Source organism: Takifugu rubripes, chromosome 9 (assembly GCF_901000725.2).
Source record: "Takifugu rubripes chromosome 9, fTakRub1.2, whole genome shotgun sequence".
Classification (NCBI taxonomy): domain Eukaryota; kingdom Metazoa; phylum Chordata; class Actinopteri; order Tetraodontiformes; family Tetraodontidae; genus Takifugu; species Takifugu rubripes.
The window spans coordinates 7,253,984-7,280,902 of NC_042293.1; the positions used below are offsets into that span (position 1 = coordinate 7,253,984).

Sequence of the window (26,919 nt, forward strand, 5' to 3'; positions counted from 1 at the left end):
GTTAGGTTGGCATCAGGAAGCAAACTGGCATGACTGAGCAGGTTCCACTCACAGGACAGAGAGGGTGAAGTGGCTGTGGGGAGGGGACTTAAGCTGAAGTGCGTATGGCGATGGGAGTGGGAACCCAGGCTGACTAAGGGGCTCTGGAGGTGGGGGCTAGCTGTTTTAACTGCCCACACACTGCACGGTGCTACAGAAGAATCTTAGACATTCCACAATGACCCCCCCTCTATCAGTTTTACCCACCCTTCAGCCTCACCCTGGAAGCTCCTGTCCTGAGGTGTTACCCATGGGCTGGAAGCAAAGCAAGACAGTCTCACAATGTTGGCCTGTCTGTCTGAAAAATGTTCTTATGCAGCTGTTTTTTCCTCAACAGCTAAAGTCAAAGAAGCAGCAGCCACTCACAGAGACACGTGCACTCATTTCCACAGTGATTCATACACACACCAAACTGTGATCTTGGCGAGAAAAACCTGTCACACAGGCATACTGACACATGATGGTTTATACACAGAAATATGAATAGCAGCCTTCACTGAGATGGATTCAAAGAAAAAGGCTCCACTGAAATTGATCCACTGCTTACAGCCCCTGGCTCAAAGATCTAATTCAAGTCTTTCACCAGGACACATGTTTACACAGAGACGCAAAAGTTAAAATGCACACATGCACGCTCCAGTGCGTCAGGAAGGCTCACAAACCGCTACCGTGTTCTGGTCTGAGCTCACCTTTGTGTGCAGCAGTGTGTCTCAAAACTCCAGCATGAGGTGTGCATCAGTCTTTCCTCTCCTCAGTCTCCCCTTCGCCCTCTCTCTCTCTCTCTCTCTCTCACTTCTCAACCTGTAGTCGTCGTGTGGCTCTAGCGCTGTTGCAGCAGACTAAAGTGGTGGGAAAATGAAGGAGGGAGGGAGGCTGGGATGGACTGACAACTGAGTCCTGCCCAGACTCATGACAGAAGCTTCCAGAGGAGAGACTGTATTAGAGCAGTTCAGCATACTAAAACTTTAGTTTTTTTTTTAAAAACCAGGCTGTTGTCCGATTCATTCACTCTTTCCACCAACCTTTTTCCAAAACTACTTCATTTCAAGAGGATCTGTTAATCTCTTTCATTCTGAAACTATTCTGTCTCCCCTATGTTGCACATCTGCAATACTGTAGCTCTTCTTTGGTCTTGCTCTGGTGTGCAGCTGTGAATGTGTGTGTGTATGTGTGTGTGCGTGTGTGTGTGTGTGCAGTAGGATGCACTCTGTATGGCAACAGAAGGGATCTACAGTTAAAACGAACCATAAATCTACGGTCTACTGAAGGTATTTAATAGATAATCTGCAGAAACGTGTAGGGCGGCTCATGGATCGTTCACTGCGCCATGTGAGATTGTGTAACATGGCCTTCCCAGCTGCAGTGCATGCACCTTTAACTTTAGGTTTTAATAGCGTTGACACTGTCTTTCCAGAATTTGAAGAATGCACTATGCTTACGAGGCAGTGCGTGTGTCCATTAAAGGCCAAACCTCCCTGGAATCTCCTGCAAGGAATCTTGCAAGGGACATTAATGGATCTGTGGTTAAATGAAAATGGTAGATTGATGATTCCAGATAAACCGTTTTTAATCAGTAAAAACAAATGACAGATGGGATGGAGAGGAGAAGAGTGTATTCAGTCCAACTCCAGGCATCCTATAACTTGTTCAAGCCGAGCGGAGTTCAGACTTGAGGATGACATACAGCTTTCACAGTAATTTCCAGTTCTGTGAAGACTCATCCCATGAAGTGCACCATCATTGTGGCCTCTGCACCCCCACCACACAGGAAATATCATAACAGTCCCCAACAGCCACATCTCCAACATGGATTTGTTCCCACATACTCCTAATTTCCAGACTCACAGATAACAGGCTTCTCTTGCTTCATCTTTCTTGACTCTATGCCAGTCTTCCCTCTCCTCTCTGGGAGACGAGCACTCCTTGAATGAAAGTGATGGAGATAACAGAAAGGCAGAGCACAGGGTATGAGCTCGGCCTGTGATCGAGAACTGAAATTATGAGAAAAATCCTGTTTACAGAAAAAGAGCCTTGACCTATGAGTCAGAGCATAGTCTTTAAGAGTCTGGCGGTTTCCTTCCACTCCTGGTCATTGCTAAAAGCCCCTGCAGACTTCCCAGTTCCCAATAGTTTCATAAAAAGCATTTCAAAATTCTCCTTCCCTGATTCGCAAAGTTACATTATGTCAAGGCTTCTAATGTGATAACACCTGACAACTGTACACATATTTAGGTGTTGATCACTGGTGTTTACTGGCAGAGCTGTATAGAGACGTAAATACACTTCAGTTAAGAATGTATAAAATGTAAATCATCACTGTAACTTGGCTCTCATCAGAGTCAGCCTATGCATTTGGCTCAGAGCCTCAGCGAATGCATGGTTTATGTACGTGTCACAAAGGAGTTGACGTGACACTGATCTGTCTAGTGATATAAGAACCTTCCCATCAGTATGGATGCAGAGAGAGAGAAATAGGGATTCTGCACAATGTAAAGAAGCTCTAAGTGATCTAGAAAGAATTTACGAGGGGACAGTTTGTTACATGATGCCTGAAGATAAACAAATAAACACACACACACATACACACACACACACACAGAGTGGAAATTCTTTAGCCAATTTTCAGCTGGAACATGGCTTATGAGCATCCACAGAGGAAGACAAGGTATGATACAGTGGACTGGAAAATGCGAGGAAGGAAGCCTGTGGTGTTTCATGTAGTTGAAGTTTGGAAACATTCACAATAATAATCATCTTGTGCCCATCAGCAAGAAGTACAAAAACACATTCTTGTACAAGCCATGAGCAGAATCATTGGAAAATTAATCAACCAGAGTTATTCTTTAAAATAAGTGCTCAAAAAAAGAAGAAATTTCTTTGACATTCTCTAAATCCTCTAAATGTTCTTTACCAGGAGACCATGAAGAGGCCATAAATAATGCAGGTTTGTCATGTGGGAAATAACAGAAATCTGAGCCCTCTGGTCATTATTTCCAGGCTGTCTATCACTAAGTGGCAAAGATAAGAACTAAATGAATGAGTTTGTGTATATGAGGGCAATGGAAAGAGGAAAAGAGCCAGAGTTTGTCTGTTGCTTCAACATCTGCCCCTAACAACAGTCACCGCAGGGGACAGGCGAGTTCATGCAGGCTGAGGCTTGAGTACAACACAAGATCACACTAAACCACACAAGATTATGGCCCCACCCACATGTGTGGTTATTATGGGGAGGTGGTGGAGTGAATGAAGTTTTATACGTTTTTTGGGTGTTAATTTTGCAGAGAGTCACGTTTGAGGTCATTAGAGACATCAGCTTTGATGGAATTTCAAGGGGAAAGACCTGGGAGAGTCCCCCAGACGTACAGCATTTAAGCATACACAGTTACAAAATGTGAAAAGTATCTTCAGTTACATCTGTGTCATTCAACATGATGTATAACAGCATGAGAAGAGTTTCTTATCACTTTCTTAGTCTAGATTTTAGCTTCATCTCCACACTTCCTGATAAGTAAGTTCTGAACTGAGAACTTGGGTAGCTGGAAACACGTTGCAATCCCCTTGTAGTCTTCTCCTGTTTTTTGGGTATTAATTATTTTCATTCTCAGAGTGCTAGGCCACTGCTGGGAGAGACCCATGGATGCTAATTGTTGGGGCAGGGGGAGAGGATTCTGGGTATTTATACGTGACCTTTCCTAATGATGACTGTAAATGAGCCATGACCTTAACAGGCTTATTAATGGTCTGACACTATTTTCTGTTTGAATATTGAAAAAGAGTTCTTGGTGTTCAACTTTTAGCCCTTTGGAGATCATTTCACCTTATACGTGTTAAACTGTTACATTTACATTTACAGAAATTTTGACCATGGTTGTACTTGGTATATAAATGGGGGACTTTACAGCTTTTAGATTCTTAAAGCAGTTGGTTATTTGGATTACAACAGAGGAATGTGGATTTTGTATCTGTTTCTTGGGTATTTAAATTGTTTGGGTGATGGCTGCAGCATTGTTTTGTTATGAAGCCTCAGAAATGTAATCTGGATTAACAAACTTTACCTGACTTCATCAATGGTGTCAGTGTGGACTGAGATCTCATTTCTGGGTTAACCGATTCTCCAGAACGGAACCAAATGTACCAACATCTCCAAACAAACCATGTCTCAGTACTGCGATCAAAAGGCAGTGATCTGACCACATGGAAATAAGTCAGTCACGTCTTTGAATTTTTTGTTGTATGTGCAACTGGAGGGCCGTCAGATTTAATGGTAGTTTATAACTGTGGATTTGATGGCGAGACATGGAATTTTTTATTTCTTTTTGGTCATAAGGAGACATAATTCCTTTTTAGGTCTCAAACTGGAATATGTTTAAAAGTCCCTGATCTACCATGTAGCAATAATTCACACATTTGACTTTTTTAATAGTACATCTGGCTGTTTAAATACAGTCCACAATCATAGTGCTGCAAATTCCCAGCAGAATGATTGGCTTTATCTGACCTACCTGCCATTTGTTCTTGTAGTCAATGGGTAAAAAAGTGAATAGATTCCTTCTCAGAACATGAATTTATTCCAACTGCCAGTTAAATGAACACACACCAAAGGTCATGCATTTCTGTTGTCTCCAGTCTCATTTCTTACAACTGTGGTTAATTATCAGTTTCATGGAGAACAAAACAAAGCTTCCTTGAAGATTCATTAGCCATGTAACTGTTTTAGTACAATCTGCAGAAATCCCATTTTTTACAACTCTGCATTCTAAACTTATTTTCCAGACTTAATACAGCTGCCAAATCTATTGACATAATAAACAATGCCAATATAGGTCCATACATGTGCTCTAAACCAAAGGTTCGTAAACCTGAGAGGGTCTCATCAAAGCCAGTTTTCATAGGACACCTAAAGTCTGCCCACTCAACCACGTGCTGGCCCTTTATCTGCCTCCTGATGTGTTTCGGGGGTGTGTCAGACAGGATGGGGATGAGACAGGATAGGATAAGGAGGACGTGCAACCTAAATATGGCTCTTGCAGCCTAGGCCACATGGAGACAGAGATGGGGACCACAGACCTCGGTACTGTACAATTATCCAAAACAAGAGTCAAGCCAACCTCCAGTCAGTAAGATTCCCAACAAGAGCACAGCGCAGTAAAAGCTAGACAAAATCTGCCTGCTCTTTACCCCCCTCCAAAACAACGATAATATACTCACCAAAACATTAAAATCATTTAAGGCAGAATTGTTATACTATGGACACGCACCATGACGTGTGTCTAGATGACAGAAAATCTGTCTTTCTAACACTCGGTAGGCGTTTTATCTGAATAAATATCAACACAACCAACCCCACCTCAAATATATCTTATCATTAAGGAATGCCTTGGGCAAATACCAGCTTAAACATCTGAGCGTTCACCTTTCTCTGCACATGCATATGGCACACATATCAAGGCTGTTATGCCTTTTGAGTAAATTACTAACAGTCAAGCTGTGAAAAGCTGTCTGGGGCCGTGAGCCGCAGGCATTCCACAGGATTGAGGACCCACAGATGGAGACAATACCTGAATCCCAACTGCACAGAGAGGCCAGGGACGCCTGTAGCTCTATTGGGACATCAGCAGCCAATAGAACTTCTGTACCATCTAGGTGACATATGGCTCGATGTAGAGAATTTATTTTAAAGCTGGACAGGTTTGATGGCTTCCACCCTTTTGAAGGGGGAAGCAGAGGGGATCCAGATCAAAAGCCCTTCAGTGACTCCTGATGTGCATTCTGGTTGGATGCATGAAAATGATACAGATGAGCAGAGGCGCCAGAATAGCATATGGAGGTTTATAATGACACTGACTTCAGTGCACAACAGTGCAGACAGTGCCAGAAAGGTCCGAAGCAGTTTCATTTATTGCATTTTAGATTTAATGTTACTAAGTAAATTATTTGTTGATCTTAACAATGGCTACTAAATTATCATTTGGCAACTAAATTAACTTCAAAGCCATCCGTATCAAACCCATGTGGAGTTACTTAGGCTTGAAAGGGATTTCAGAGTCAAGCAAATACTTGTGCTTGTTGAAATGTGAGAAAGTGTGAAGCCTTTTTAATCAAATACGGCTTGACCAAATACAAACATAGGAAACTTTGGATTTACACGTGTGACCTTAGAGGTGATTTGTAAGCATGTGCTATTAGTCAAGACTGAATGTATTTTGAACATTTATCCTTCTCAGTGGATGAATCCTTGAGTCTTTTGGTGAACCCCTGACCTTTCCCATAATACCAGCCTTATAGTGACATCTGTGCTTTCAAGGTTGGTAAGCCATTGCTGTGGTTATGTGGTAATCTTTTTTAATTGGTATGGTATATTCACTCCTTCTCACATGTCCAAGGAAATACAAGCCCTTCTGAAATAAAATGAAAACTATATTGCTGGGGAAAACTCTGGAGGGATAACCTATCAAGCCCAAACTTGGTGCTGAAGGTATTATTGATGCAGCAACATCTGAGGAGATGAGAGACAGTAGAAAAGCAACAAAAATGGCAAACTGTTTGCTGTTAACGAAGGGCTGATGAGGGAATTCCATGCACCATTTGCATTTACAAAATTTGCCAGATCTATGTCTCATCAGTAGCATGTAGCTGACTACATCTATCTTAAATAGTATCCTATGCTCTTTATTAAAGGCCAGGTCTGGGTTGCTGACAGGGTAAGATCACAAAGTTTACAAATCTGGATGCTGGAGAACTGCAGTTGTCTCTGGAATGTGGGGATGACACTGCTGTCAATGTTTTCTCTAAGGAGATTTTGCCATATCACATGGAAAGAGGCTTAGTGGCACATGCCATCTAGGCACAGGAAACTTTGAGGCATGAGGCAACTTTAAAGTGATTAATTCCAACTCTATGATTAAAGAGTTCAGTTGGGACCAGGAATCACACTGACTGGTAGGCCTTTGTTTATAGTCACCCAAAGTCTCATCTTATTGTAGTTTGTAAATATATTATCGCAGTTATACAGCTAACCCCCACACCAAGGGCCTTAAACACCAACAGCAGCCCTGGGAGCCAACAAGACTCTAACACCTTCTACATTCAAATCTCTGAATCTGGGGATTTGAACCTTTGGCTTAAAATTTTGCAACTCTTTCCAGAAAACTGATGAGCTGACAAACCTATTCCCCCAGCGCTGTATGATAATGAGGCTTAATGTTCAAGTTGATTATAGTAGACTCGTTAGCAAAAGGATTTCAAACAGGCACTTTGCATCCAAAAGGCCTCCAACTTGTAACCAGAAATATTTGCTGTGGATCATATTTCTATGCTATTCTTGAATTGGAAAAGCCTGAAAGAAGCAGCTTTGATTGAATTACAGCAATCAGTTGGTTTTCCCTATGAAAATGAACCAGCCACAGTCTTGGGTCTTCAGCTCCTGACTTCTCTATTTTATCGCATCAACTCACTCTCATGTTGTATCAGTGGCTGCAAAACACGCTGGACCGACTGGGATCCAGCGCTGCCATCACCATGGACCCACAGATGCCATCACCATGGCAGCGCTGCTTGTAACTAGTGACATACATAAAGACAGATGTGACATATATAAAGACAGTTGTGAAACATGTAACGACAGCTCTGACATATATAAAGATAGATCTGGCATATATGAGGATACAGGGCTTGTAACCACTAACTCCCATCACATAAAAGTGAAATCAGAACACAGGAGCTGGTAGTTTAGACTGTTGAGCATTAGAAGGAAAAAACTGTGCAACAGCATGGAAAGTGTGGCTGACCATGATGGGGCTGACAGAACCGACACATATCACAGCTGGGATCCAGAAAAGATAAATACAGAGCAAACTGACTCTGATGCCTTTAATTAAGATAAATTATCCAGTGTTTCTGTTGCATTTCACCTAATTAATACCAGCAAATGTGGTGGGGACCCGTGTACACCATCCTGCTCCACAGGTACAGGAACTCTGAAAATGTCAGGAACACCAACCACCCAGACCAAAATCAAGACAACAGAAATGTGTATTTGGCATTTCCTAAGCTGTGACTGAGTAGGCAAGGTCAAAGTGTTTTAATGCTAAGGTTTGAAAGCCAGCGACCAACCACCAGTTGATTGAACCTCAAACAAAAGGCCTCCCCTATATATTGATGTGTTTTTTCTTACTTCTCATGTTACTCTGCATCGGTTTTGACCTTTCCAGGACTGTTTGTTTGTGCTGATTGCCTACCACTCCACCTACCACTTCAAGTAAACCTGAAAAGATGAAAGCCTCCTTAATTGTACTGTTCAGTCATTTGTCTCTGGTCTCCATTGTAACAGGAATGTTTCTGACTGGAAAATGCAGTTTCTTTCCCCCTTTCCTGTTCTGTCAGCAGACAAGGGCAAAGAAACTGAGTAGATCTATTCCTGTCAAAGTGAAATGGCTGGAAATACTGTATAACACTGGTGTTACGCAATGTTTGCTTAAAGCTAATCTACAGCATATACAGTGATAGCTCTGCTTACATCTGAACTGACTTCTGTCTTACAACATGATAGATGCTATAATAGGAGCTTTTAATAAACTGATTTTAAAAACGACAAACAAGTTTCTAAGACGCTACGCAGACACAGTGTTAACTTGTACTACTGGAGAAATTAGTGTTTCTTCCTTATGCTCTGTATAAAGCTGATAAATCTGCAAACCACTGACAAAAACTCTCCATATGGAGTACAAAGCCCAGCACAAATATACACCATTATTTATGCACATATGACCTTTTTTTAATGATCACTACATCAATTATGAAAGAACTGAGTTTTCCAGTACAACATATCTATTGTCACACTTAACCTGTCTTGCAACTGTTTACTTATTTTTTAACTAAAGCTTTCTTGAATGGTTTTATTCAGAGATGATTAAACACAGAGTGGGTAATGACGTTTTTTGATTGATTGTCTTGGCCTAGTTTGTGGGCACCAAAGACACAATAGGACACTTCCCACAGTGGAAGATCTCAGACAGCAGGTGCTGTGTGGGTTTCTGTGCCTCAGCTTCTATGCACAGTATTGTATTTCCAATGTATACCTCATATGTGACCAAAAACCCAAATAAAATGAAACCAATTCACAACACAAAGGTAGTAATTACACCCTATTCCTTTTACAAGCCTGAACGCTGTCACCGTTGTCTTACTCACCCAGGTCGTTTTGCAGTTCGTAAACTCAAAGAGGCTGAAATTTTAGAAACATGTAATTTACCTGGATATGTTTAAAGCTAAAGGTTAACCAATGTCATAAACCTCTTGTGAGTTAACTACAGTGAGGTATGAGGTATTATGGAGACTGCTGGGGCTTTGACAGTAGGGTGGGGGGAGAGAAGGCATCACTTGGAAGCATGAGTTGGTCTTAGCCTACACATGACATCAGTTGCAACATGGTTGGTTCAGCGAGGATAGAGATGAGCCTGGACGTAAACGTGCACAGTCTCACAGCAAGATCTCTGACATGCATGAAAGCCCATCCTGTTTTCTCTACCTGAATGTGACTTAAGGAAGATCCCAGTGTGATGGTTAATATGCCCGTGCTGAGTTGAAACCTTCTGCTTTAGGCAGATTCTCAGATTCCTCACTGATCTATAGGAAAAAGCCCTCCCACACAGGAACTCTTATCAGATTTGTTATACTGAGATGACAGCTGCTTTAAAGTGATGTCAACTTTTAATTTGAAGCATGTAAATAGTCTGCTGACTACATCGCTTAAAATGATTTGACATGTCATCTTCTTTGTGCAAAACAAAATGAAATCTTGGTTATTATTTTTTTTCATTTTAATAGATACCAAGTTCATCTGGACATGACATCCAGTTCAAAAACTGATTGATTATTCATAAACACAACTTCCACTGAGGGGAACACAGATACCGCACCTGTCTGTCACTAGCAAGCATTAGACCTGAGTCCCAGCCTGCAGGCCTGGTCATGAAACTGGGTCCCCCCCCATTAACTGTGCATGCGTCCTGACCTCGAGAATCACTCTCAGCTGTCAGCAGTGTAGAAAGCTCTTAAAGGGGTGGGTCAGTGCAGAGCAGAGCAGAGCAGAGGAAGAAGAACAAAAGCAGTGTCAACAAGCTCGCAACCATCCCTGTGCAGGATGTTCTCCAGCCAAGACTGTTGATACACTCTCCACGAGAAGAGGGGCTGGTTTAATCACTGCAGAAGAATGATGGGTTGACAAATGCTTCCAGCCCAAGTGGCTAAAAATGCAACGTAACACAGGATGAGAGCATTAAAATCTTCACTGGACACAGTTTTGAACGTTTTAAGCTGCACAATTTACTTTGACACACAAATGTCTTGGACCTGCTTTATCAAAGTGAACTATTAAAGCTATCGGAGTGCACTTTCACATTCAAAACTGATGATCTGGTTGAATTAAATAACTGACAAATACTATTAATAGCAAGAGGCTGAAAAGTCCACATTTTTATGCTTTTAACTGATACACTGAGAACATGTTGCTTCTTATATAGTTAGAATTCTGCTCTGATGTGGTTCCAAGACTGTTTGACTGCAAAACATACGTTGGGGCGTACGGTAAATGTTTTAGAGAAATCTCCAAGAATTACCACTGCCAAGGGAGTATTTGTAACGTACAGCATTGTGAAATAACACAATATATTAGGCATTAAATGGAGCAAAATATTAAGATTAATGCAAAATGTTGCAATGAACAACAATGAAATGAATTAAAGGCAGTCCCATCTCCTGCTTTATTCTGCTCCATCTTGATCATCATAGGGATATATGAAAAGCACCTGCTGCATCCTCCTTTGATTCTATCAAAGGCACATGGTTGCCCTATCTTCAAACTCATGGTGCTGCTCCATGAATCATTCCTTTTATTCACAGGGATTCTCTTTATCCCTCACATAAACATCTAACAGCTGCTTTTTTTCCTTTGAAATGAGTTTTTCCTACTCTGGCAGTGGTAGCTTCTACCATATTGCTCTTTAGATGACATTTTTTCACAGAGTAATAACTTTATCTGAGCAACACAAAAAGCCCAGATCACAAGACGCCTTTTCAATTTTTTGATTTGTGTTGTTTTGTTCCTTGTGTTGTTGTTTGGTGGCTAACCTCATTTATCTCACCTGTGTGGTTTTCTCCTGCTCGTCCTGCCCCATTTTTCTTTGACTACATGAGTATCTGTTGGCATAAATCCTTGTCAGGTCGTTTTTGGTATTTCTTCTTTATAGAATATTTATAGAATTTTTCTCTGCATCTGGTTTCTGAGATCAGACTTTCCACTCTCTTTTGCATTTATATGATGGACTGGTTATCTGGTTTTGACATCTGGCGGCTCCTGGCTCTGCTGTCTGAACCTCTCTTTGCATTCTATTGTCAGCGTTTGGGTACAAATCCTTCTGTGTCTTTTTTCATTCTTGTCCCACACATTTCAGTGGTTTTGTACAGAGAGGATCTGGGCTCACCATTTCCACCATTGACATGCTAATTCAATAACTTTGCAATAACTAATTTCAAGAACTAAGGCAGCAGGGAAATGATGAAATGGAAGAAGGGCAGGGACTGAATTGGCTGCTGTGGCTGCTCAGCATAACCCACTTATGAGTGAAGAGGGAGATATTGATAATAGCACCCCAGTGGCTGAGAAATGCTGCACTCAAAGAGAGCTCAGGAGTTCATGATCCCAAGCCATGGATGGATGGATGGATGGATGGATGGATGGATAGATTGATTGATGGATGGATGAACGGGTGGATGGACAAATGGATGGAAGGATGGATGGATGAATGGGTGGATGGATGATGGATGGATGGATGGATGGATGGGTGGGTGGATGGATGAATGGGTGGATGGGTGGATGGATGGATAATGGATGGATGGATGGGTGGATGGGCAGATGGATGGATAGATGGATGATGGATGAATGGGTGGATGGATGGATGGATGGATGGGCAGATGGATGGATGGATGGATGAATGGGTGGATGGACAGATGGATGGATAGATGGATAATGGATGGATGGGTGGGTGGATGGGCAGATGGATGATGGATGGATAGATGGATGATGGATGGATGGATGATGGATGGATGGATGGATGGATGAATGGGTGGATGGGTGGATGGGCAGATGGATGATGGATGGATAGATGGATGATGGATGAATGGGTGGATGGATGGATGGATGGGTGATGGATGGATGGATGGATGGATGGATGGGTGAATGGGCAGATAGATGATGGATGGATAGATGGATGGATGGATGAATGGGTGGATGGATGATGGGGTTATAATTTGTATGTACACAGGAAAATGTTTATATTATACAAGTGAGTCAGCTAAAATGGAAATGATTGGTTAAAAAGATTAAAATAGAAATGTTGGGGAACAAATCCCATAATGGTAATGAGGTAATGGGAAATACTCTGGCCGAGAAGAGCGGACAAAGGCTGAGAACCACAAAGGACCAATTTCTTTTGCTGGACAAAAATCAATATCTTATAAAAGCAAATACTGGACCTCAGCTGTGCACAAATCAGATAAAACTGATGGTCAATTTTCACCAGAGTGACCTAATGACCGAAGGGGAACAACAAATCTGGTGGTTAGCGGAGAAAAGGATCTCACATTAGGAGCAGAGTGCGGTGAAGCTGCAGGGAAAGCGAAGGAGCCAGACTCCAAAGTGTCCTCTCTGCCTCTGAGGTTCTTTTACTTTTGTGGCTTCTAAACCTCATGTCTTTGGAGTCCAGTTACTCTATTTATGCAAGAAAATAAGGAAGAGAATGCTGCCCCTCCTAAATCTGTAAACTGCAATTAAGCTAAATTCCAAGTTTATTTCAAAATGCCGTCTTTGCTCCAGACCATGAGAGACTAAAGTCTAAAATTATCACACTTTTGGTCAGGAGGCCAAGAACAAGCCGACACGAGGAGTCGTCTCACAGGATCACACGTGCAGCGGAAGGCACAAACTACTGTTTCGATAAACCGACATATTTCAAAATATGTAAATAACATTTCGCGCAGAATTTAAAGCAGTTGAAACATTGCGCATTCATTCTAAAAAGGCTTTAAGCAATAAAAAAGTCTTTTTTTAGGCTCTTATATCCATTTTAATTTGATATTCTCACAATGCTTTTGCTTTACCTTGTCTTTTGCTTTGTCTTTTTTCTGTTCCACTTGTGAAATGAATTGGGACGGTGCTGCACGGTGATTTTCAGCTTTAAATAAAACTTGACTTGATTGACTGAAGTTTATTGTGTTTTGTTAAGTCGGCTCCCGCAAGCCCACAGACCTTACGCAGGAAGGCGACTTAATTAAAGGCATCGCGTCGGTTTCACTGTTTCAAGTTTTCACCTCTAACCAAAGGTTGGACAAATGGATACAAACAAAAAAAAGCCCACGCCCCTCTCCACAGCTCTTTCTGTTGCTCAGTCGCTCTGAATTGTGTTTATACGTTGGTACGGTAATTGAAGGGGCTGGAACCGGAAGTCTACGACTCAGGCTGCCTTTGCCTGGAACACTGGTGGTCAGCAGAGGAAAATAAAACAAGGGTTGGATTTCACTGGGAGGGGCAAAGTGTTAACCATGCATTATTCCCTGCTGGCTGTGGTCAGGGAGGGCTGTTCATATGTGGGAGGGTTGGACAAGAAAATGATGTGATGTGATGATATTTCATCCGTCATAAACACACGCTGCCTTTAAAGTGTGCAGTAGAAAGCTTTTTTAAACTATTTAAACTGTAAAAGTATCCTCTCAAAAAAGCACAATACAGACTTTTAAATGCAAAAAAACAACAAAAAAACGCATGAAAATAGGCTCAACAGAAGATTTTTGTATTAAACAAAGTTTTCTATCCAAATAAAATGCAAAGAATGGCAAAGAATGCTGAAATAAACCAGGTGTGTGGGTCTTTGTGTGTTTGTCCCTCACCATGTAGGCCATCATGCACCGACGCTGCCAACATCTAAAAGGAAATGCCACCTGTAAACAAAGGAGAGGGTATGTCAGGGTGCACGTGCTGTATAAAACATCAGGCTGTGGTCTTGGAGTGGAAACAGGTATTTTGTGAGGATGTTTTTGAACTCAATATTTGTGTTTGCTTTTTGATTGCCTTTGAAATTGGAGCAGGCTTCGCCTTTGTATTGGAAATAAAAAATAACAACTAGCACATAATTAAAATTTCCTCTGCTTTTATTCCAGTTACTGCTGTTTCTTCACAATATTTACTATTTGTTTCAGCTCAAACTATGACAGATTCACCAAACCACAGACTTAATTTCATCTCCTGGAAAGAATTAAACTGGAACATTAGAACTATATTTTCCCCTCTGTTTAACTAAACTTTGCAACTTCACTCAAAGAGATTGAAAGAGAATGTTCTGTTATTTATTTGCAGATTATTTTGACTGACAGAAGTAAGAAAAGAAAGAATCTTCTGATTTTGCAGGATTTAGGTTGGCTACAGCACAGATGTTTAAACCTGACCTGTAAGGGAGAAGAAGCGATTCTAACACTATAATCCTGCAAACATTCACCGGTCTGACTACAAAACCAGTAAATATGAGAACCAAAAATGGTTCCACCCTAAATCGTAATGTACTTTGGATCTAATGCATTCTGTCTTATACAGGCATGGTCAGTTAACAGAATTAATATATAAATAAAAATTGAAGATGGTTGCTCAACATCCTCTCCACCCTGGTACCATGTGGAAGGAGAGCTTAATATCACAAATGGGAGACGTTTCAAAGGCAGCCATCCCAGCAGATGCACAGACCAGCCTGACCTAGCAGTGACCCTGCATTAAGTGCAGCAGGGTCAAAGGTCACCAGGGAAAGTAAAGACAGTGGATAAAACACAGGAGAAGAGTGTAGGTGCAACAATCCAAATGATCAAGGACATGTACAAAATGGTGCAATACTGACTTTAGCCACCCCTTCAACCATGTCTTCACAACTTTCCCCTCAGGAAGACGTTTTAGAGCTTTTAACACAAAAAAACCTATTGAAATCCCATTTTCTCAGCAGCATGTCCAGAGGAAACATTAAATTACTGAGTGGTGGCTGCACAATCCTGCACTTAATGATTGCAGAGTACAGCCGCTGAAGTCTGCTTGCATATTTTTCTGTGTTTTTCAGCTAATATAGATATTTTTTTGTTCTGATTGTTTGCATGAAATGAAGTGTTTTTGTTTTGATCCTGTACCTTTCTCAATTGCATAATTTTCTCTTTATACTTTCCTATATTTGAAGCTGTTGTTTCTTCTTGCCTTCTGTGGCTGCGCAAAATGTTTCGTAACACGACGGTTTTATTCACTTTAATTCCCTCGTGTCCGTTTTGCTGCCTGGTTCTTGTCCCATCATGAGCGCATGAGACAGATTCCAATGGCTAAGTTGTATGGCAACAAACAACTGAATTTTAAATAAACATTTTGCATGACAAAACCAACGTTTGACTAATAGGCAGAAAGATCCAAAAGTTCCCGCAGCACCACAGTCTGTTTCAATTTAACTCCTTTGCCGAAGCACATGTGGCCTCAACCTGAGCAATGTTCGGTGAATAACAGAAACAGACCCAGATAACAGAGAGGTTGAGAGAGAGATGACCGTGGTGAGTGTCTGCAGCACTTGCAGGGTGGAGGTGAACTTAGCATCCCAGACTCCAATTGCACCAATATCTGACTAAGTTTGGGAATCACTCACACATTCATACCTGTGACTCACACAGCTTCATCACCCCCCAGGAGAGATGAAGGAAGAGCGGAGCAGCCGCCACCACAGGCCTCATTGCTCAATGAAGATGATTCACAAAAAGCAGAAAAGGGAAAAAGTACAACCACATCGTAGATAAGGAGCAAATAATCCTCCTGCAAAGCATCTGCAGCCGTACCCCATAATCTGCGCCCCTTTGGAGCCTAAACAAGACATGAAAGTGCGTAAGATCATTCCTGAACTCTCTTCTCCTGTACGTCCTCAGAATTCCAGACTCCATAGTACCTATTCCTAAATTCCTAATTCCTATAAAAACAAACTGAAGTAAAACAATGTTTTTTCTTTTATGTTCAAAAAGAGCTCTTCAACATCTGTTTCAAATGTGTTATCACATACCAAAGCTTCCATATGTGTTTTGATCTTTATGGGCAAAGGTGAAACTACCCACTGACTACACACTGAATCTAAATGTAGCCAGTCTGAGCGTCTCTTGTCTGGCTTTAAATTTATATCAGAGTATCTCTCAGTGTTCACAATTAATCATTTTTAAGGTATGGCTGCCGCCCTGGTGCCGTGGGACCTCTGCAGCACCATAAAGTTTGAAGACAAGCGCTTCTTCGTGTAATTTTCAGGTGGAGCCTCTGCTGCTAGGTGCCTGCATACGTGGTGAAGGCCAAATAGTTCAAAGCTCAGCCTAAAGAGGGAACAGTGGAGCTCAGGGACATTCAGCAGTTCAGTGAAGAAAAGATTAACTGTCTGCTCCACAGCTGTAGATGTTTTCACAGTCAGCTGAGATCATAAAAACTTGAATCAAATCAACATTCTAATGAGGAAAGCCTAATTACCCATCCGGACAAACAACATTGATGCTTTTGTGGAAAAACAACGGTGCCTTTGATTGCAACATGTCATATTTTGTGCAGATATGCTTTGCTACCATGTAAACAGCAAACCTTGTAGTGAGCAGGGAAGAAAATCCATCACCTGTCTGTCTGTCCATTCTGTATTTATCCAAGTTTAAAGAGCTTTTTTAATGTAAAAGAAAAAAATGTTACTGCACAAATATTCATTTTTTCCCCCGTCAGACTTCCTACAGTCCAGATGGATCGTGTAGGGTCTCCATCCTCTGCCCTCAAATATAAACCATCCTGTGTGTTTCAGGGTTTGGTGCTGACGCATTACTCTCAGTCACATGCAGCAACATTACCCAGGAGTTATTTCATGTCTGTGTCTTCTCCCTAATGAGAGATGACTCACTAAATCTGTCTGACCTGTACGTGCCACATGTTTATTTGGGTTGCAAAACAAAAATCCTTAAAAGAAGTGCTGATCGGTCAAATAAACCAGCAAAGGCAGATGAAAGAAAACTGTTTTGTGACTTCCCATGTGGGTAAATAAACAACCAGATGTTCTCATTCACACATTTCTCCAGACCTATACTGACCCTGCTCTCTCACCCAGAGGCTGAAACCACCTTTACTGATTAGAAAAACCAAAGAACTACTGCTCTTCGCTAGGAGCCATCCTGAATCATATGTCAGTCATATACTGTTTCCCAGAGCAAATATCACAAAATTTGCAAGTTTGCATGGTGTACTCCCTCCCCTAATATATCACGCAAAAAAAACCCCTCTGACTGTGCTAAAGTCAGAAATTGACTCACTGAGACTGGTTATTGTTAACCTTCAAATCAACCATCCAGTGACTCACCAGTGTCTGGAGGACTGCTTGCTTTGATGACATACAGGTTTTCCGTCACTGTGATCTAGCCGTGACCTTTCTGCTACAGTCGTACTCGTTGTGGAACAATAGCATCATGTATGTGCCCCGATGCCATTTACCATTGATTCATGAGTCTACGCTTTCTACACACACACACACACACGCACGCACACACACACACGCACAGACTTATCTTTCTGTGTCTATACAGACCATTTTGTGTCACTTTCGGAGTTTTTGCTCATTGTGATGAGCAAAACAGATGGAATTAAGAAAAGCTCCCAAGTGGCAATGATGCTAATGTTCCTTCTCTAGTTCCTTAATGCTTTTTAAACAACCATGACACTTTCTGGTTATACGGTACATAAACACAGACGGTCAACAGAGCACCCACCTCTCAACTCTCAAAGGTCCTCTGGCTGCGTCGTGAGGTTTTGGCCTCTCGTTCCAAACGACACAAACCATTGAAACGGACCTTGAAACCTGACTCCAGCCTCCTGGCCAGGCATTAGCTACCCTCTTTCATGCTCCTTGCTGTTGTCCAGACACAAACATACAACCCACACAGCAAAAACCATAAACACCAAGTTCAAACCAGTCTAGAATGGTTGAGCCAGGAGCACATCAGAACAAAAACACTGATGCCTGTCTCCCTCACTGCACAGGTCACTGTGGAACTCCAATTCTCTGGTGAGGCACCGCTCAAAGACACACTTGGACATCCATGAGACTTGACAGGTGTAAGGGTGACAACTGGAGCTCCTGACACAACTTCAGCAGGGATTTAAAAGATGATTCTCTGGGGGCAGGATAAGAAGTTATTTCCAGGAAAGGAAAAAAAAAATAGTGCTGCTTCTAAAAATGCACAATGGAGAGAAGGCAACCAAGACACAGTTCAGAGCACAACCTTCCACTAAATGAACATTTGAAATCTATAATTACTTCAGATATTGATCCACCATCCTCTATGAGAAACGACAAACAAAAAAGCTAATAAACATTGAGAGTAAGCTTAAAGCTAGGAAAGATCCAACATAATTGCAAACACACAGAGAGAGAGAGAGAGAGAGAGAGAGATTTATACTCTGCATGTAGCATCCATACAAACACTTTACACATAAAACTTAATGGATTTCATAAGGTTTAAGAAAATCCTTTCATCCAGCCTTGAAAGCATGTGGTCCTAGGTCTGAAAGACTGTTTGAAGTAAAAAAAAAAAAAAAAAAAGCTAATTGGCAGCTAGCCTGGGGTACAGGCATCATGTTGGAAGCCCAAAGCCTTTTTAATTCAGCTTAAAAATGTTTGGGCTGGTTGTCTGTGAGTCACATCTCGGGCATTCATCTTGCTGGTTTCACTCCTATCATCATATGCAAACCGCACAGATCCCATTTTAAACTGATAATAATTTCAAGACTGATAATATTCTGTGTAAATGCAGCAAGTTGCTGCATGCTTCAAGGGCCCCTCCACACCTTCCTCGTTCAAGAGTTTTTTCACGCTATGACCTTTGATCTCCAATCTCTCTGCATGCTTAAACAGCTTTTCATCAACGGGGCTTTTAGAGAGTCGAGATGAATGTAGAGGCGGGAGTGGCCATACATCCCGACTGCACTCATACATGTGTGTGAAGAGTTTAGTGTGAGTGCTGGTTTGTTTTTCCACTACTTTGTGTCACTGCACCAAAGCTTATGCCAGTTCCTACTTCCCCAGTCTTCCAGCAGGAGTGTCACTGCTGCAGCTTCGACCACACGCGTTCATTTTCCTCCATTAAACACTTGTTGGTGCGTCAGATGTTAGCTTGTGACAGATATCCATCTGACATTAAACAGGCTCAGTGCTCCTAAAACTAATAAAAGACACAATTTATTTCTGCAACACCATTACTATTAATCGACTTCCATCAATGTGACATTTATACAACAATACCACATGTGTTGATGGGTTGCGTTGTTGTGGCCTCTCTAATCAAATAAGCTTCGTCATCTGTTTCTCCAGCAGTTTGAGTAATTCCACGCGCACACACACACTCGACCTTCGAGATGTTCAGCAACCATTACTCAAGCAAAGTGACCCTAAGTGAAAGCCAAAAATGCCTTTTTTAGCAGCTAATCAGCTCTTCAATACACCTAAAGAAAACATCCCCGAGGGCTCCCAGCAGATGAGGAGTGATTACAGATCACTCAGTTCAACATATCACTCCCATGACTCAGCTGAAGACAGAGGACAAAGTCAGAGGACCAGTGCGGCAAGATGAAGTCTGGGGTGTTATTTAAAAGAGAAAGACACACATGCACACACGGACGCGTGCACGCTCCCAGACCATCTTTATCCCAGTCTTTGGCAGCAGTCACTTCCTCAGGATAGAGACCAGTTTAACTTCAAACACCACTCCTTCCTGGTTCGTGCCCTCTTCTTCTTTCTCCTCTCCCTCGTGTTCGCCTGTCTGTCACAACTCGCTATTATTCGTTCTGGTGCTCCTCATTTTCCTGCAAAGGAACCAGGAACATAAACTAAAGCAGGAAGAATGAAGAAAGGAAAGAGGAACATGTGGAGGAAACCGCAGTGCTTTCTAATCTCAAGTAGACAGTCGGAGAGGAGGGCCTGAGCTTCTATTCCCTTCTGTTGATTTCCGCCTCGTCAGGCCAGCCCCAGCCATAACTTACATCTTCACCCTGATACTAACCACAGACTCAACCCCAAATTACCATGTGCCAAGTATGACAATCCTGCAAGCCCACCCACAAGTACAGCGATGTCGCTACCTCAAAACAAGACAAAGACCGACAACTACCACCTCTGCTACGTTCAGAACACTATAATCAACAGGGGCTCGGCCAATTATATTGCATGTTTGGATGCATTCACAGAAGAATGCTCATAAATGTCCATACATATGTGCTCACTCCACTACTGAGGTAGAAGCTACTTTTCTCTTCAGATCAGTTTAAATCTATGTGTTCTAAAGGATATAAAAGAGGAAATTTGGCTGAAAAACACCAATTTCCCATTTTATAAACCGCACTTCCTCACTCCTGCTGCAGTTTGTGTAAGAGTTTTTGTGTAGGGCCCGTGGGGGTAATGCCAGGCTGTAATTAAGATGATTTAGGGGCTGTTAAATGCAATCAGTCTGTCTGCCCATAATGCCAGCATGTGACCGGTCACCCAAGGACAAGGCAGCCATCTCTAGTAAATTAAACTGGAGTAATCGTTTAATTAGTGCTGTTAATGGTTTTGTCATTAAAGGTCTACCTTCCCTTTCCTAAGCATCGTCTTAGCAGCAGGAAGAGAGCGTCAGGGCAGCTTACAGATAACAGAACTGATTCAGCCACAAAGCATGTTTTTGGGATTAAAGTATAGTCAGAAAAGACTTCAACACGTGGACATAAACCTGGTATTGATACTTGTCCATCTTGGATCATGCAGCCTTTTACAGGCTGTTATCATTAAAGGCTTTAAAGCTGATGTGTTCTATGCTTCACTTTCATTTTCACAGTCGGTGCGACTGTTCGTGCTGGGAGTCGAACCTCAACGGCTCAGTTCATTTCTGGGTCAGAATATCAAGGCTTTTTTTGATATTCCTGAATGAGAAAACTTGTTTTCCAACACAGACAGACAATATAAGCAGTAAATCTGATATAAACTGTATTCCTGAGTGACTGATGGTGAAGATACAGATATAGTGATTGTTTGGGAAAACAATCCAATCTTCTCCATTTCATAATGATTAAAAAATATCTTACAATAAACAATATTTGTGCAAATAAAAAATGGTTTAATCTATACACCTAAACATCCACGTGTTTGATGAAAATACTGCAAAATGTAGATATATGCATTACAAAATCATTGAATTAGTGGTAGAATCAATGTGAAATTCACTTTTTTATACTCTTTTACTATAATGCTGAAGTTGTATGCTCATTATCTATAATGTACATCATTACCTGGGGCACCAATGGCAGAAAAAGGTATTATTTTATAACTAAATCCGTCATTTCACTCTATGTTCCAGCAACCAGTGAGGTTTCTGCAGCTCAGGAGAGACTGCGCTGACAACTGCACTGTTGGTGTTCTGGAACCTTGTAAAAACTCGGGGGACCTGTCTGCAGTGTATAAGAGGCATTGGTAACTGGGATTGAACTGGGATCTTCTTAAACAGAACAAGCATGACCTTGCACTTAATAATATGAAATTTAACCACCTGCTCACGGGGCGAGTCAAGAATTTGTGTTATTGTAATAACCTTCATTTGCTGTGTGTTATACAGTGTGTTGTTTTTACTGTCAAGGACAAGTGACTCCTTTCCGTCCAACAGGTCTGTATTGCTTCAAACTGAGAAAAAAAACATTTCTTTGGTACCAAATGTTGTAAAAAGATAATTTAATCACATTGAATGACTTTTTCCAGAAGCTTTCCAGATTATATTTAATCAACTCTTCAAGTGTATAGAAATACATGAAATGACATGATTTATTTATTTATTTTCCAGCAGAGCAGAGGAGCATGCAGGTCCGAGTGTTTTTACTTATTCAGTCAAGCACGGTGGCTATTGTGTGTGTCTTGGCTCGACCACCAGTGAAAGTAAGAAATACGAGCACAGACAGCAATACCTGTTGTCACATTAAATATTTTCTTTCCACATACTGAGAGTCAGGGTTCAGCAAATGGCCGTCGGCTTGATTAAATACGGTTAAATCCATTTGAACTGATCTCTCCATGGAGGTAAATCCGTTGTTGTGGCTCACCAGTGGGTGAGCAGGTCAAAACTGATGGGTGACCCCCCCAAAAAATTGAATTACTGACCCTAATTTAAAAAAAACAAATGCAGTCACAGAAAGTTTAGGTACAACAGGAAATATAACACTTTTCCACTGATACTCATAGGTTGGTTTTGTTTGTCATGTATAAGTTTGACCATCTGGGGACAAGAATCAACATTTCAGTTATCCTACAAAAACATTTTCTCCATTTAAGCTATATACATTGCAGAGATTATAGAAAGCTAATGGAAAAGCTATCAACACAGGAAACTTGTGTATGTTAACACAGGAAATGTATACATGATTTGGGTGAAAATTTTTGCTGATCCCACCGAGCAGCTACCGGTACTTAATGCTGCCATTTTAGCAGTAGGGAATTGTTTAAATTTTGGCTGTACAGGCAGACATTTTAAGCAGTCATCCATTTAAGTCTGAATTGTCTTAACCACTAAATGAAAGGACAGCTGAAACACACTGGCAACAATGTGCTGCTGGAGGCCACATCTTTTAGCTTAAACATCAAGGACTGGTGAACCATGTCCACCCCAGCAAGAGCTGCAGATTATCATCTATCCTCACAATTTAATCTGTCTGGTGCTTTTTCTTACAACAAAGAGCTGAAAACTTTTTTCTCTTTTACCAAATGACCCTCTAGATCCAGATGAGAAGACACAATAGTTGAAAAGAAAGGCTTGCTCCCTGCTAAGCCAACTTCCACGCAGTGCTGTGTGGTTTGAGACCTTACCATCCTTTACAATATGACATCACACCATTAAATAAAAAGCCAAACGTGTTAAGTTTGCACGAAAAAGAGGAAAGCCTGACTGTCTGCTCAGAGTGAAGGGTTCCACTGCAGGAAGGAGGACACTGTCTTTCTTTTTTGCTATAATTTCCATGTTTATTATGTATTTGACAAATATAAATAATGTGTAGATGGATTTGCATAGCACTAAGAAGCGTGGAGGTACCACGACTGGAACTAACCCCTAGGATGCTGTGATGACAGCACACTATTCATAATAGACTGAGTGCTAACATTTTATCTGCTTTTGTCTGACAGATTGATATGGAAAACCACAAAAAACAATTCTACTTACACAACTGGTTCCAGTATCAAAAATAGCCACATTTGCAATTTTTACAAATTAGAATGACTACAAAACATACTACCATTCATATTGGCCTACCATCAGAAACTTATCTCACTTGGTCCACCTTTCGATCAAAGATCACCACCTGGTCAGAGGTGATTGTCTGTTGTAAATACCTCTGAAAACAGACTGACTAGAAAGCCAAGAGATGAACATCTCCTGAAAAACCATGTTTTTAGCCCTGGGAACAAATGTACGTAAGACAGTACTATGAAGTGTCTGCAGGCAGAAGTGGGAGAACCAATGTAAAGAAAAACATCAAAATAAACAAGCTCATAAAATAATGTACATTTTTCTTAATGCTAATTGTAAGACATTTCGATCTGCAACCTAAATTTACTCAGGGGTCTCCAACTCAAGCTGGTGTTTACGAATACAGCAGAACTGATCTGCAAAGCCTCAATTATTACTGCAAACAGAGCTTTTAATTCCGAGTATGCACACACTAACTACAATTTAGCTCTATCTTTGAATGACACCAGAGGATAAATTTCATAATTTCTTGGACTTGTTGAACTGGTAACATATTTTTAAGCTGCACTGACACACTCAGAACATTGCCTTTTCAACTGCAGTAACTATAGCCCATAGTCAGGCCACTGACCTCATAACCTCTCCAGGCAATTACCGTATTTTCACGACTATAAGGCACACCTAAAACACTAAGATTTTCTCAAAAATCGACGGTGCGCCTTATAATATGGAGCGCCTTGTGTGTAGACTGAGTTCCAAAATCTGCCGTGTGCCTTTGGTAGGTGCACTACGGTAAACGCTCCGCCCATTGATTAGCGGCACACCTACGCGTAAGGATTCCCTAAAATGGCGCCGGTCAACTGTTGCGCAGCGGCTGCCCGCGGATTAGCAGGAGAGGGCGGCCATCTTCCGCACCTACTGCCGCGACAAGATAACCGCGCCCAGCCACATCTATGAGGCAGCGGCGGGCAGGTTATGCCACCATATGTGGGTGGATTGTAGATGCATGGGCTATGATACCGTCTTCATGTATTATAAGAGCTTTCACAAAAGCCGGCATCAACGCTGAAGCGGAACCGGTCGGTGAGTCTGATTCAGATGATGACGAAGAGGAATTCGGGATGCTGGACATTGAAATAGCGCAGCTGTTTCATTCAGATACAGAAGATGAAAACTTTGATGGTTTTGTGGCGGATCAATGAATATTTTGTTCAATAAATGTGTCGAAACTCACTGTTTTACTTCTGTTGTCATTTTTTACTGTATGTTTTAGCATGCGCCTAATAATACGGTGCGCCTTATGTATGTTTTAAATATAGATATAGCACCCGTAACTGAGACAGCGCCTTTTATTACAGTGCGCCTTATGGTCGTGAAAATACGGTACACTTTAGTGGTAACATGAGCAAATGTGTCTGCATGTCTTTAATCTATCTTTGCTAATTAGGCACCCATAACGTCCCATAAACTATTCGACTCTCCTTCTTTTTCACTGCATGGTGTGGTAATCTGTAAGAGTTCACGGCTGTACGTGAGATGGACAGGCTGCCAGGTCTTATTTCTTGTACCACCATGCAAATAAATTCAGCTTCTTTAATTTTGAAAGAGATCAGAATGTTAAAATATGATGAACAAAACAGATTGAAAACGTGAGAGCATATATATGTGTCACAGCTGCGGGCAATCATGCCCGTGAGTCGCCTCGCCCCGCACACCTGTTGTGCATCAGGACTCTAATGAGCACTCTTCTTAATCCCCGGAGGCACACCTGCTCTCTGCCAGATCGTTATTCGTTCCCGATGACTTTCCAGCGTGTTCCTGTTAGCCTGCCTGCCCGGTTCCGACCTTGCCTGTTCCTGACCATTCTGTTTAGCCTGCTCCCCTGTAAACTCTGTCTGCCTTCTGCCCGATCTCGACCTTGCCTGTCCCCGACTATTCTCTTCTGCTCGCTCCCCCGAGAATCCTGTCTGTTGTCTGTGTCCGACAATAAAGCGGTGTTCAGTCAGACTCGTGTGTCACATTTGGGTTCTCATCTGGTTCCTGACATATATGACCTATAGGTGTAATAAATAACTTGCAGACAAGTCAGTATAGCTGAAATAATGCTGCAGAAACATGTTGAGAGTTGCCTGCCTGTCAATTTCACTCATGATTATAGTGCACGCAGATTGACGCTCTCTCAGGTCATTTTACATGTCTAAGCTGAGAGTGGCCTCAGTGAACCAGCATGTGTCATTACTTTGTTTTAATCATCAGAAAATATTAGCTGCTTTGAAAAAGTCTGTGTGAAGCCATGATGACAAAGAGCAGCACTGCTGTCAAATCTTTTTGTGAGGAACAAGTTATGCAAGCCACAGTATCACAAAGAGTTGGACCACAGAGTGGCCTTGTGGCCATATGGACAGGTTCAAAACCTCACCGCAGGATAAATCAGAGTCTCACCCAATTCCAACCAACAGATCGCAGCATTTCAAGCCTCAGGACACAATGTTGGTTTAATCTCGTAGTTGCACAATGAGAAAGAAAACTTCCCTGCCAGATTTTCTCTGAAAATCAACAAGTGCTGAAGAAGAAAAGAATATGTTTTAGGCCCGAGGGCTCACTGCCAAGAGAATGTCCGGCTGGCAGAGGCAGTAGGTGAGCGGAGGCAGCGCGGGGACATGCCTGAGGTTTACAGACACTCCAGGATATAGTATGAGCTTCTGGATGAGGTCCAACCCAGCTGGGGAGCAGCAGAGTCAAGTCCTACAGGAACCGGATTTGGTGTAGTTGGGCCGCACCGCTGACAGATTTATCAACGTGGACGGGGCTTGACAGGACGGGCCGATTAAATGGCAATATAGCTACAATTACAGCTCTACATCTCAGTCGGTGTAACCCGACCTCTGCCTCAACTTTTCAACATTGGCTTTAGCTTTTACTTAAAAACACTTGACGATCACAAGAGAAAATTCTACCTCACTCATTTGTAAATGATTGAAAAAGTAGCCGCGATGCGTTTACATGATCGTATATTATCACTTCTCACACTGGAGCCATGGCTCATGTTGCAACAGGCTTTCATATCATTATCCTCTCCATCAATACTGAAGCAAACTGCAAGAGGACGGAGAGACAACTGGAAGGATTCAGGGTGCGCGCTGTGTTCCAAGAGCGAGGTGAATGCTTCGCTGCACACCTGTTGGACTGATTAAGCCAGAGACAATGAGGCCTCTGTGGCTGCCTGTCCACCTGTCTGCAAAGTGGAGGCCCTCAGTTCTGTCCATGCCGCTCCAAATTCCTGCCTCACTTCTGTCCACTCCAGAATCTGATGGCTGTTATTAAGTTCACGTCTCTCTCTCTGTCTCACACACACACACACACACACACACGCACGGCATGCATACAGTATCAAGACAGTGCACGCAGGCCATTTTGTTGTTTTTACCACCTGTTTAAATTATATCGCACATTACTGTTGAGGTGAGGATTTATCACATCACTTATCCCCATACAATTTGTCAGGACTTGTTAAATCCGAACTGATTGTGTTTTTAATGACCCGTTAACCTT

At 41.8% G+C, this 26,919-nt stretch overlaps 1 protein-coding gene across 5 annotated transcripts in view; it reads right to left on the reverse strand.

Moving 5' to 3' along the window:
- Positions 1 to 26,919, reverse strand: part of znf469 (zinc finger protein 469) — a 143,157-nt gene that overhangs the window by 54,955 nt on the left and 61,283 nt on the right. For 2 of the 5 annotated variants that reach the window (XM_029841166.1, XM_029841167.1), the window contains one exon: positions 13,981 to 14,031. The exons of 1 other annotated variant lie outside the window; for it this stretch is intronic. The gene's annotated coding sequence lies outside the window, so the exon portion shown is untranslated. Of the gene's footprint in view, positions 1 to 728; positions 885 to 7,493; positions 7,511 to 13,980; positions 14,032 to 26,919 lie in introns of those variants that run through there. 2 more of the 5 variants (XM_029841169.1, XM_029841168.1) reach the window with 2 other exon arrangements.